This window comes from Halichoerus grypus, chromosome 10 (genome assembly GCF_964656455.1).
Source record: "Halichoerus grypus chromosome 10, mHalGry1.hap1.1, whole genome shotgun sequence".
Lineage (NCBI taxonomy): Eukaryota > Metazoa > Chordata > Mammalia > Carnivora > Phocidae > Halichoerus > Halichoerus grypus.
The window spans coordinates 102,679,665-102,692,832 of NC_135721.1; the positions used below are offsets into that span (position 1 = coordinate 102,679,665).

At 40.9% G+C, this 13,168-nt stretch overlaps 1 long non-coding RNA gene across 1 annotated transcript in view; it reads left to right on the forward strand.

The window, feature by feature from the left end:
* The first annotated feature begins 2,362 nt into the window (after positions 1-2,362).
* The window catches only part of LOC144379377 (uncharacterized), a 264,902-nt gene continuing 254,096 nt past the window's right edge, over positions 2,363-13,168 (forward strand). The window contains exon 1 of the long non-coding RNA XR_013442210.1: positions 2,363-2,488. This is a non-coding gene — a long non-coding RNA (uncharacterized LOC144379377). The remainder of the gene's footprint in view (positions 2,489-13,168) is intronic.

The window sequence follows — 13,168 nt, forward strand, 5'->3', positions numbered from 1 at the left end:
TGGGCTGCAGTTTGTTATGGGTCTTATGGAATGGAAAACTTCATCTGTGTCTGTTTCCCACACAAAAATAGCAACCTGCTTTATTATGAAGTGTGGCTAGCACTGGTGACGGTGAGACACGGTCACTTAGTGTGATGGTAAAAATTGTGGACATGGAAAGAGATGAAGAATAACAAAGGGTTTTGTATAATTTGTTCCTGAAAGTATTAGGCCACTAAAAATCTTACACTTTTGCTTTTTTCATTTGCTCAAAAATCAGCTGCTTCGATTTAGTCATTGACATGGGATACTTTGTAGATAAAAATTATTTTAGCCCTGTGAGAAGCAAAAATAGACCATTCGTTGAAGATCTACCAATCCAGATTTACCATGTGCTGGGTGCTTTTCTAAGTACTGTGGGTACAGCACAAAATAAGAAGCAAGAAATCCCTAATTTGTCATGGAGTAAATTCCTGTGGGGAGAGACAGACTACAAAGAAGAAAACACATCAATTGAATATGATATAGCAAGAGTACTAGCAAGAAAATAAAATGATGGTAGTGTGATAGATCTTAGGGGGCTATTGTAAATTGGCTCATTAGGTTGGGCTTCAATGAGGAATTGACACTTAACTGAGACCCAAATACTCCATAAAACATCTGGGTTAAGAGGCTTTTAGGCAGAAGGAATATCTTGTGCAAAGGTGGAGGTTACCGGTTTGGTACTACCCCAGGCAAATACATACATATGTATGTGTATTACCTAAAGAAACTATCAGAATATATGTGGGTCCTTACAGATTTGTTATTCCTGTTTGAAAGCCAATTGATATTTTTGTGTTTGTTTTCTTAGTGTTTGGAGAAAGTGCCATGGAAGCATAATGTTTTTCTTTTCCATAAGTGGTTCCCTTCTTCAGTTTTTCTGATTGGAGCCTGTGGACAATACTGAGATAGTCTGGCTTTGAAAACAGAGAGGAAAGAAGGAAATCCTATCACAGAACCTATAGGCCTAATTCCTTACGATAGGTGTACCTGTTAGCTTTTGTTGTGTAACAGACCACTCCAAAATATAATGGATTAAAACACCACAGACATTTATTTAGCCCATGAATCTGCAGATGGGCCATTTGTGCTGGGCTCATGTGAGTACTAGTTTTAGTAGGGCAACTCTGCCTCTGGAGGTTGGCTGGCTTTTAGCTGAGGCAACGGGGTAAACTGGACTGTGTGTGTTTCTTGCCATCCCTGAGGCTTATTCACATAGGTTGGGTTCCAATACAGCAAGCAGAAGTGTGCAATGGCTCTTGAAGACTAGGCTCAGGGATGGGTACGGTGTCCCTTCCACAGCATTCTGTGGGTCAAAACAACTCACAAAACCAGCCCAGACTCAGCGGTCCGGTGAAATGGGTTCCATTCTCATCGGGGGCAGCTGCAGTCACATTGAACAGGAGATGAATTTAGGGAGGAGTTAAGAACTGGCCATATTTTTAAAACCCACCACAATAGGCAAATACTGACATGGAAGCCTAGAAATGCCTGTATCACTTGGGTTGGCAAACATCATTTGTAAAGGACCAGACAGTAAACATTATTTGCATTTTAGGTCATATAGTCTCTGTCACAACTACTCTGTTGTGCAAAAGCAGCACAAAAGTGAATGAATGAGCACGGCTGTGTTCCAGTGAAACTTTATTAACAAAGTAGGTAGCAGGCTGGATTTGGCTCATGGATCTCTAGTTTGCTGACCCCTTGTTTATAAATTTTGTGACAAAAGCCTTGCCTTTCAAAAAAAAAAAAAAAGGCTGGAATATAACGTGGCCTCTAATGGCTTCCATCAGACACTAACAAACTCTGGGAGTCAAAGTTGACTCACATATCAGACAACAGGCCAATGTGTGGATGAGTTTTTGTTCTCATAGTGGGGGAAGGGCATTCCATCAGATTTTAATACAGCATTTATTTACAGAGCTACTTACATAAACTAAGATATCTATCATTGGTAGTAGTTGGTTGCTGCCTGGATGTAATAATTGCTTATTTCCTTTTGTTTGTTGTGGTTAGTTCACTTTCAAGGAAGAAGGACAAAAATTTCTAAGTAGAGCAAATGCTAAGAGGCAAGAGAAGGGAAATAGTAAAGCAATTAGAGAGCTCCTCAAGGGCAGGGATGGGGCCTGGTCCAGGAAGGCAAATTCTCCAGCTGGAAGAGATCCCGGGCCTCCACATGCTTGTTTTCACCATTGAGTGCACCTTAGAGTCACCTGGGGAGCTTTGCAAAATCCTGATGCCCAGGCCACACCCCAGGGCAATTAAATCAGACTCACTAGGGGCAGGAGCCAAGCATCGTACTTTTTAAACCTTTCCACCTAGTCCAGTATGCAGTCAGGTTTGAGAACTGAGAATCAGGTTTCTAGTCTTGGCACCTCTCAATGACTCCCTCTGTGGTCGGGACCATCCCACGCATGCATGTCCCCCACTCACCTGAACCAGCCATCTGAGAACTCATCGGCTCCAGGTCTGTCCTTTCGAGGAATTTTCTAAATTCATTCAGTAATGATCATGCTTTTAAAGTGTAAAAATCAATAATATGTAATTATGTGATAATCTTTTGAATTGTGACACATCTTTGGGCCTGGAACTTCAATATTTGTCACCTTGAATGTTCATTTCCTCATTTCAAAATCTCATTTCTCTTTTTAGCATTTAGCTCTATTTTTATCAGCTCTGCTCAGAGAATTCTATTTTGGAAAATCGGTACTATTTTCAACTGAAGTATTCCTTCTGTTAAGGATAAAAAACGAATAGCCAGAATTATCTTAAGGTAGACTTCACAAAGAACATATTCAGCTCTCTAATAGATAGAATAACCTTATAATTAAGTATCCTCTGGACATGGCACTAAAGTCCATATTTTATTAATTCTACTTTAGATTGCTCACAGCAGCATGGTAAACAGCCTTAGAAACTCTAATGGATTAGTAATGTTCTGCTGTTACTTTTCTCAGGTGATGGGTAGAAATTTAAGCTACAAAGAAGTTTAGAGATCATCTGGTCCTGTGCCTTCTTCCTCTTTCATAAATAACAGCTCAAAAGTTAAGTGGCTTTGTCAGTGCAGGAGGAAAAATTTCTCATAATGTGCAATTTTGAGGGGCAGGAGGATTGTTCTCAGATGGAAGGCTCTGTGGTGCTGTCAGGAAACAGCTTGAGGCTGTACAAGTGATGTCCTCAGTCCTGTCCTCAGAGCACCCTTCCTTTTTCTGTGCCCACTTCAGGGACTGTGACTTCCAGATGATAAAAGCTCCTCTTCAGAAGTAACTCACTCCAGGTGTCTTCTCAAATCCATCCTCATGGAATCTGAGTTTCCCAGTTTAGTCCCTAGCTGTCCTCTTTGCCCAGCTCACTATTGACTCTCATCTGCTTGTTTTGGGACACAGAATGTCCAGACCCTAGCCTTCTCCTGGGACTAGCACACAGTGGAGAAGGCAACCAGGAGATCTCTTAGGTAGCAGGAAGCCCTGCTGCTGGAAGCCCTGCTTTCTTACTAACTTTTCTGTGGTCAAGTCATCTCCCTCTCCTGTGATGTTCCTCTAAAGCCCTTCAACTAAAGTCATCAGTATCTGAGTGACCAGCAGAGAGACAGGCCATCCGTCCCGAGGCTGATCTGTCCCTACACTTGGACAGGAATCAGCACCCAGATTTTTACAGCCATTTGAAGTTTAGAGCCAGCAAGCCCAAGCTGGAATTTCTCCACTCTTGCTGCTCCCAAAGGATCAAGGAACCACGACTGCTGGAATGCTGGCTGCAAAGAACATCTTTTTGAGAAAGGAACTTTGAGGGTTCGTTTCTAGCATTTGCCACTTTCATGCTGCAAATGAACTTCTGCTCATCCCATTCTCGGGAAAAAGAGTGGCTGTAAAACAAGCCCAAAGCTATCAAGTACCTCCGAGAGAGGGAACAGACCAGCTATTAAGTCTGGGCTAATTAACAAGTTCAGAATCACATTAGCCAATAATCTTATAACCAACAATAAGTAGTGACTTTATTACATAGTTATTTTAATGAGTTTTTAAAAAATAGGACTAGATCATCAAATTCATGTTTAGTAGACTGTTGCTTTTCTTGTTTACTATTTATTTTTGAAAAATTTTAAGTATACAGAAAAGTAAAGAGGATAAGAGGATAATATAGTAAGAACTTATACACTCATCACCTTGATTGAACACTTTTTAATGTTATGCTATATTTGTATCATCTTTTTTTCTATAGTAAGTTAGACATATTTCCCACCTATCCCCCAAACTCAGTATGTATCTCTAAAATAAGTACATTTTTCTGTATAACCACAATATCATTATATTACTCAACAAAATTAATAATTCCTTAGCATCATCTCATATACCAGTCCAGTTTCTCTGTTCTTCCCATAATATTTTGGGGACTTGTTTGTTCAAATCCAGATTCAATCAGGGAAAGCACATCTTGGACTGGTATGTTATGAATGGACAAGTATCCAGTCCTTTGTTGGTCTGTGAGGGGAAGAAGTTATGGGGCACCACATCAGTCAGGGAAGACTATGTAAAAGACACTGAGATTTGGGAGGGAAATAAAGGACAGTATTCAGGCAAGGTAGGAAGCATAGATAATTGGGGAGAACTTTTCAGGAAGGGATAGCAAGAAGGATAACGTATGGGAAAGGAGAATGCAGTGGATCAGTGTCTAGAAATATTTATATAAATTATTTACTCATGCATGCTGGGCAGAGAAAGTGTTCACAAAACCAAGTCCTAGACATTTCATGGTTTGGGAAGGAAAGGACACAGAAAGCGAGAATGTTGGAAACACTGCTGGAAAATTACAACACAATAGTTCTAGAAAGCCAAGAGAAGACTGAGCCCCAGCGTGTCTCTGAGCTGAATGCTGCAGAGAAAGGGAGACCGAAAGTCTGTCCAAACTGTGTTGCTTATTAGAAGTGCAGATTCCAGAGCCAGCCCTAGACCAACTTCATGAGAATCTGCAGGAAAGGGGGCCTGGAGTCTGTGTTTTAACATGTTTTCCAGAGATTCTTATGCATACCCAAATTTAAGAAGCATTGGTCTACATCTTGTCAACTTCTGGCCTCAGCATATATCCTGCTTCTGTAAAAGCACATTCAGTCTTTCCTTTTGCTTTCTGACCATAGCACAGATTTTCCCTATTCTTAAAAAGAAAGGAAAGCAAGGAAGATAAGACACACATCAGTCAAACTGGGGGAAAAAAAGTGCCTCTTGTTTTCTGCCTTATAGTTCTTCCTTTAATGTCTCAAGTTAACTTGAAGTTTAGAGCCAGCAAGCTACTCTCCATACACTCACAAAATGCACTATATAAGAATCTGAAGTCCATCTTCTGCAGAACTCCATTCCACAGTCTCAAGCAGCAGAATACTCTAAAATTACCAAAATACTCTGCTAATCAGTAATTCTCCATCCTTATTCATGACCACTGGCAGCATTCTTGAGATTTAACCCTTTGGGCTTTGTAATAAAGCAATGTGATACCATTTAAGTTCTCATGTCCTTTTTGTCAGACCTTCTCATTCCATCTCCACCCCCAAACAAGTACATTTCCCCAAATTCAATCCCCAGCATTTACTCTTTATTTTTCTATTCTCTCTCCCATAGAGTTGACACCCAGTGTTTCTATTTTAGTACCTACCTGCTGGTGAATGAGCATGGTTATGCAGGGACCGCTGGGCTCAAGTCATACCTATCAGCTCACCAGTTGGACAGTACAGGTTAGATGCTCTTCTGTCACCTGACATCCATGTATTTTTCCAAATCTTTAGTCTTCTCAACCGGTTCTTTTCTAACTTCATTTTATCTGTCAATAAGCTCCCCCAACTCAAGCCTCAAACCTCGTATCACTTCAGGCTACATTGCTCTATCATAGTTCCTGATTTACTAAACCCTGAATCTATTATATATACATCTGTTTCTTTCCTAGCTTGCTTCTCTTGTTCTTGCCCCAGTCCCAATATACCCGTCAAAATATTAAACATCCAGTTATGATAATACTTTTTAATGGACTTGAACAAAGTGTTTAAGAAAAGTTCTAATTAGTCTACCTCTCAGAGGCCCAGTTTCCTGGACTGTAAAATGATGGTTTTGAGAACTGCTTACTTTATAGGGCTGTTGTGAATACAGACTGAATACAGCACTTTCAGGTTATAGTTACTATTTCTCTATTCTAGCCCTTCCCTAAATGACTCTTGAGTCTCCTTTTATATCAAGATATGAAAAATCAGTGTTGAGGTCTCAGTAAAACTATGAAATAAATGAAGTCAGGTTCCCCATCTTATTGAGCCCATTTGAATATTTTTCTTCCTGTCAAACCCATGGTTTCATGAAGGTCTTAATACTGGCTGGCTGACAACAACTGGTCTTAGCAATGTAGGATTTTAAACATGGGCTTTGTGTGTGTGTGCACGGGCACATGGGAGCATCCCTCTGGAGAGCAGCTTTGGGGAGCAGTCAACTTTCCTAGCATCTTTGCAATCGCTCTTCCACATACTAATGAGGTAGCCCCAAAGGGCTTGAGAACAAGAACAGAGCAAGCTGGAGTCAGGATTTCCTAATGCCTGACGCCACCCACAGGCACTATTCCTCTCTTCTGGAATGAACGGTCAGAAGCCAGCACAGGTTGTTCTCGTGTCATTTTTGCCTCAGGATCATTTTGAAGCTGGAGGTGGAAGGCCGAATGGCTCAAAGTCCTTAGACTGACCAGAGTAAAGTTTTGTACTATTTATTCATTAATCATTTTAGTGCTGTCAGATCCCTTGAGGAACTTATTATTCCAAATGCTGTTAATAATCCTTTAAAATTTAGATATGTTGTAACAGCAAAACAATCTGCAAAACCAAAAGGGAAAAATACGCACCATGAGTGGTGATAGAATGACACATGAAGTTATAATCCATTTAAGGTACAACACCTAGAACTGAGAATATTCACACTTATAAATAATGAAATAGAGTTCAGAAGCGCCCTCTCTCTCTCTCTCTGTTTTGGTTTTTGTGGAAGCGAAACTGAGAATGTGATTTTGTGCAGTAGTCTAATGGAAACATTGTACTTTGTTTATCTGGAACAGTAAATGCAATTTTAGCCATTTTCCACAACAAGCAGGGAGAGGAACTAACATTTATTGGGCCACAGAGAGCTTTATACACATTTTAAAATTTAATGCTCGTAAAGATGATGATAATATTAAATTATCACCATTGTGCAAATGAAGAAATCTGAGCTCAGAAAAATCAAGAATGTTGTTCAAATCCAAACAGTAGAACTGGGTTTGAACTCAGATTTATCTCATTTTAGAGTTCTCTCTCCTTTTCTTAAGACCTTTTTGCTGAAGCATAATACACCAAAAAACATGCTATCCTTCCTGTAAAGAGCTGAAATCTTTACTTAGTGCATACTTCATGTAAGCAGCCCCCAGATCAAGAAACTGAGCATTACCAGTACCCCAGAATCCCCTTTGTTCCCTCCCACACCTCCCCCCATAGAAAACCACTGTATTTACTTCCAGTACCATACATTACTTTGTCTGGTTTTGAACTTAAATAGATGGAATCACATAGCAAGTCATCTTTTGACTTCTTTTGGCCAATCTTAGGTTTGTGGAATTTATTGTATCATTATAAGTAATTGTAAACTGTTGATTCTCACTGCTATGTAGTATTCTGTCATAAGAACACACAGTAATATATTTTTCAATTTTATGCTGAATGAACATGTGAGATATTTCCTCTTTGGTGGTATTACAAATAATCTGCTATGAACATTCTGGGTGAACTTTTTAACATTTATGCTATGTCTGTATCTAGGAGTGGAATCACTGGGTCATGGAATATGTGTATCATTAGTTTTACTGAAAAATGGCAAAACAGTATCCAAAGTCATTGGACGGTTATACCTTTCCATCAGTTATTCTACATCTTTGCCAACATTTGTAATTGTCTCTTTCATTCAGCACATTTAAGCAGTGTGTTGGTATCTCATTGAGATTTTAATTCATATTAAAATTCTGTGCTCTCTTGCCTTTCTTCTTCCACCTGTCTCCATTGTATTTGATGGCTTGCATTTTTGAGGTAGCCAACCAGAGCCTCTAAATGCATGCTGTGGCTCCCAGATCTATATAGCCAGGAAAAGCAATAAGCCCATGAACAACAAAATGGACTCTTTAAATCAGTGTACTAATAACTGTTTCAAAAAAGAACAGATAAGAAGCAGTTAGTAGGAGTGTGGCAGATTACAAAATAAGCCCTGATTCTCCACCCTGTATGCATGCCCTTTTGACAATGTGCCCTTGCTGCTCCTCCAATCAAGAGGTAGAGTGTGTTGCCCCAGCCTTTAAATATAGACTGGCCTTTTAGTTTGATCAGTAGAATGCAACGGAAGTAACAGGATACCAGGTTGGCTTAGGTCTCAAGATGTCTTGAGTGTTTCCATTCATTTTCTTGGAATTCCACTGAACCACCAAGGAAAGAAGTCCAGGCTAGCCTACAGGAGGATGAGGGACACATGGACCAGAGCAGAGTTGCCCCAGCTGAAACTGTCCTGGTGGCCTGGAAGGAGACTCATGAGAGATTTCCTTGAGATCAGCTAAGCCTGGGCCAGGTGAGCAGACCACTGGGCAGCTGCAGATTTGTGAACTTACACATGGCTGCTGTTTTGATCCCCTAAATACTGGGAGGTTGACAAAGTGTCCTATGTTGCATATTTGCCCAAATGTGAGCCCCTGCTTTGGTCTGATTCTGAATTTCTCTGCCCCTTATTATCTCTTCTTCCTGGGAAAGAAACTAGTTTTGAATTGTAGTGTTCTCCAAAAGCCAAGTGATAGATGATTCTTCTCTTCCTTAATTTAACTACTAGTTAAAGATTTTTTGGAGCAATCTCTTAGTAAAAGCAGGCTGCAAGGAGGGAAGGCGCTGCTGTATAATCTAATTGACTTCTGGTGATGGTTGCACATCGGCTCCCAGGTCCAGCCCAGAAAAGCCAGGAACTGCCTGTGTCAGCACATGTAGCTCCCCTGAACTCTGATGTGCTGCCAAGTAGTCCTGCTCCCAGAGCAATCAAACCATCCCTTTGCCGGTGATGAAAGTGACTGCCTTTGATGTCTCACCAGGTCTGTGCTGAAGCATTTCCAATAAAGAAAATGACTTTGCAAAAAATCCTTCCTTGGGAGAGAGGCAGTGTGGCAGAGTGGGCCCAAGCCTTACCCTGAGAGGCACAGGAATCACCTGGCATTTTGTTAAAATGAAGACTCTGGTCAAATAGGTCAGCAGTGGGGCCTCACATGCAACATATTTTAATAGCTCCTAAGTGATGCTGATGCTGCTGGTCCATGGGCCATGCTTTTAGTAGCAAGGATCTAGAGCACAGGTTTTGGACAAATAGGCCTGTGATCCAGTGGTTTATCATCTCTGCTCTCTCATCTGCTAATTGGGTTGTTATAAGATTTATATGAGACTGCATGTAAGGGACTAATCCTAGCCCCTAGCACACAGGACATGTGGAGGATATAGAGTTAACTGTATTATGCAGAGATGGGGAGTTGTCCAGTACTTAATATGAAGTCTCTCTCTTACGAAATGGATCTTGACCATTATCAGAATTTTCATGGGCCCAGTGCCAGGTAGCTATCAGTGTTTTTGAGCCCCGTGTTCATGTTTTGGCAGCCTTGGAGTCAGTCTTAAAGCAGAGGTAAAATACAAGTTATGGAACTTAGGTATTGCAGAGGGAGTCTTATTTATGATGAAAAAGGTAGGGAGTCTTATTTATGATGAAAAATGTTCAAAGTGGGGATCGTAGTTTATGGTGAGTCAGGGTCACCTGATGTAAAACCTATGCTGTCTACTCTCTTCCGAGATTTTCCTTCACATCCGGGACCCATGCAGCTTTTAGTTCTTTGCGTTTACCCTTATATCATAAGGTTAAGTTGAAAGCAGAATGAATCTGCCCCAAGCAAAAATACTCAGCAGTTTTCCAAATTCATTAACCCATGCCAATCAAATAGCAGAAAAAAGTCAGGTTTTATGAGACTTTTCCATTTGATATGCTCACTAAACTATTGCTGCTCAAAAATATGGTCCAGGGACCAACAGCACTGACATCATATGGGAGTTTATTACAAATGCAGAATCTCAAATGTCCTCCCAACCCCCCAGACCTACTACATCAAGATTTCTGGGATAGGGCCCAGGGATCTGTGTTTTAATAACCTTTCCAGGTGATTTTGAGGCATACTAAAGTTTGCATGGCTTTAGGGTCTTGGACCAACAGCACCAATTCATTCCTTTTTCTTTGTTAGAATATAGGATCCCCTAACCAACAAGCTACTGCCTTGGCATTTGTATTTTAACAAGATCTTTGGGATATTAGCATGCTTGCTAAAGTTTGGGAAACAATGCTTAAGCCTAGAGCATACCTTATGCCCAATCTGCACTCTGGCGAAGTGATTATATAGGTGGTAGAATCAGGCAAAATACAAATAAATTATTGGAAAAATAGAAAAGTCCAGATTGCACTGACTTTGCATTGTATTTTGAAGCAAAGAAAAAGGAATAAAAGTTTCAGGCATTAATATTATGCCATTTACAGGGTCACTTAACCAAGATCTGGGATATACTGGACTTAAGTGAGTTACAGACTGTGTTCTTGCTGGAAGACAAGTAGAACAATTACCATATTGTCAACAGTGAAGAAAAAAGAAAAAGAGTTCTTTCTGGTTTTCCTGCTCCATTTCTGTTCAACTCAGATTAGAAGCCAGCAGAAGGGAGGAGGGGGTTTTGTTCTTTGGGTATGAGTGAGGCATTTTTCCCAAATTTTTATTCAGTGCCCTGGGTTTAAAACTGACTGCTTCTGCCATGATTTCCTTGAGGCTCTAGGTATAGAAAAAGACTTCTCATGATGATGATGATGATGATGATGATGATGATGATGATGATGATGATAAAGCCTTCTGGACAAGATGTTTCAGTGGAAACAACACTGTTTTATCTTGCCCATTATTTGTACTGCAAAAGGCTGGCTCATCAGTCTAGGTCAGCCACCATGCCTAGGCTCATCTTATATTTTTTATGAGATAGGATAAATATGGGGAAAGCTGGTATCTGATCAAGATCTGGTACTGGAACCATTATCAGAGGGTGTAATAATTTTAAAATTTATTTTAGTTTCAGAGTTATTTACATATATAGCAGCTGTTGACTTAAGTATATAAAACTCATCTGCTTCCTTGTCCAAGTCCTCCCAGAAGTGGATACCAAGATGCGATTAACCATGTGAGGGTATTAGAGGAAATGCTTGAGAGAGAATGGGGAGTGAGCCAGGGAAGGCTGGGAGAGCTGTCAGACCAAGATGCAGGTCTGCCTCCTGTGGAGGAGAAAAGGGAGAAAGGAAGGGTGGGAGGAAGCATCCAAGACCACCGTGCAGTCTAGGAAGGTTTCAGTAAGGTTATCACAGGAGTCTCATTTCCCTCCAGAATTGGGCCTATCTTAGTATTCCTACCATACTCAGTTACTGACTAGGAGCAGCTGTGGTGCCAAGAAGGCAGTGAATGTCTATAGCAGGTGGGAGCCTCCATCAGTGTCTCAAAGCCATTACTTTCCCCCTCTTTTGCCTCATCAAAAATGTTCAGTGGTCCCTAGTATTTGAAGAACCATATACCAATCTACTCAGCATCTCATGGAGGGTTTCATAAATATGAAATACAGCCAGGCTGCATCCTCACTTCAGACTTACCATGCTTTTGGAGCAGAGTCTCAACTCTGTATTTGCATGAAGGTTTTATGTTCTCTTTGGAGAAATAACAATAAGAACTTTGTAAAACTTGAATAATGGAATTGTCATTCTTTTTTTTTAAGATTTTTTAAAAAATTTATTTATTTGAGAGAGAGTGCGCGAGCAGGGGGTCAGGAGAGCAGGCTCACCTCTGAGCAGGGAGCCCAACGCAGGGCTCAATCTCAAGACCCTGGGATCGTGACCTGAGCTGAAGGCAGACACTTAACCCACTGAACTACCCAGGTACCCCTGGAATTGTCATTCTTAACTAAAGTGTTGAGTGTTGTTGGATATAGCCTTCAAGAAGGCAAGAGACCAGTGTGATAGAGACAGTGTGAAGTGATATGTATCCTGCCTTGAAATATCAACTGACTGTTGGCAGTTAGGATTTTTTGAGCAGCTCTCTGAGGTTCCCTTAAACTCTCCTCTGACATACTCCCGGAGGAGATTGTTACACATTTTTCAATGAAGTGTATTAAAAAAGACACACTGTGTGTATCTTACTAAAGATGTCCAATTTCAGTTTTGAGAAAACCCTAAAGATCCTAGGACTGGGAAGCAGGAGAGCTGAGTTTAAATTTTGTAACCTTGCTGTATGACCTTGAGCAAGTAACTTAACCTTCCTTCAAGGCTGTAATTTTCTCTCTTGTGAAATGGTGATAATAGTACTTGGTAGCAAGTCACTATTTGATAGACTAATTTTGCTTGTTGAAGACACTGAAAAATTCGAAATGTCAAAGTAAAGGTGATTGCTTGAATTGGACTCAAGTCCTGTTAAGGAAAATAAATTAAGGGCACAAGTGGATTAGAACTGGAGACAGACATATCCCCACCACCCTGGAACAGAGTAGAACCAGGGGTTGGGTATTATGTCTCTTCCAGTTTTACCTTTCACTTTCTTTAGACTGGCAGACCCCTGTCTCTTCGTATGTCCCAGTTCGAATTCTGGCCCATTGTGGGAGATTACCCCTCATGGAAGACCCCTCTGCCAAGAGGAGCCCAGGCCTGTTCCCTTAGGAAGCAGCTTTGGACCAGTGTATTTCAGTAAGAAAGGAGATATTGGGCATGATTGGCCCCTACACAAATCCAACAGATGCAGATTATAAACTGGCGAGTTGACATCATTGAAAGAAATCACACAGTTGAATAAAATTCTCAAAGCATGACCTAGTCCTTCTCCCTGCAGTCCACAGGACCTGGTAAATCATAAAACTGCCATAAGCCTCAGTTTTCCTCCTGGAGATAAAAATGGGTTAATAGGGGAGCACCTGGGGGGCTCATTCAGTTAAGCAACCAACTCTTGATCTAAGCTCAGGTCTTGATCCAGGGTCGTGAGTTCAAGCCCTGCATTGGGCTCCACGCCCAGCGTGGAGCCTACT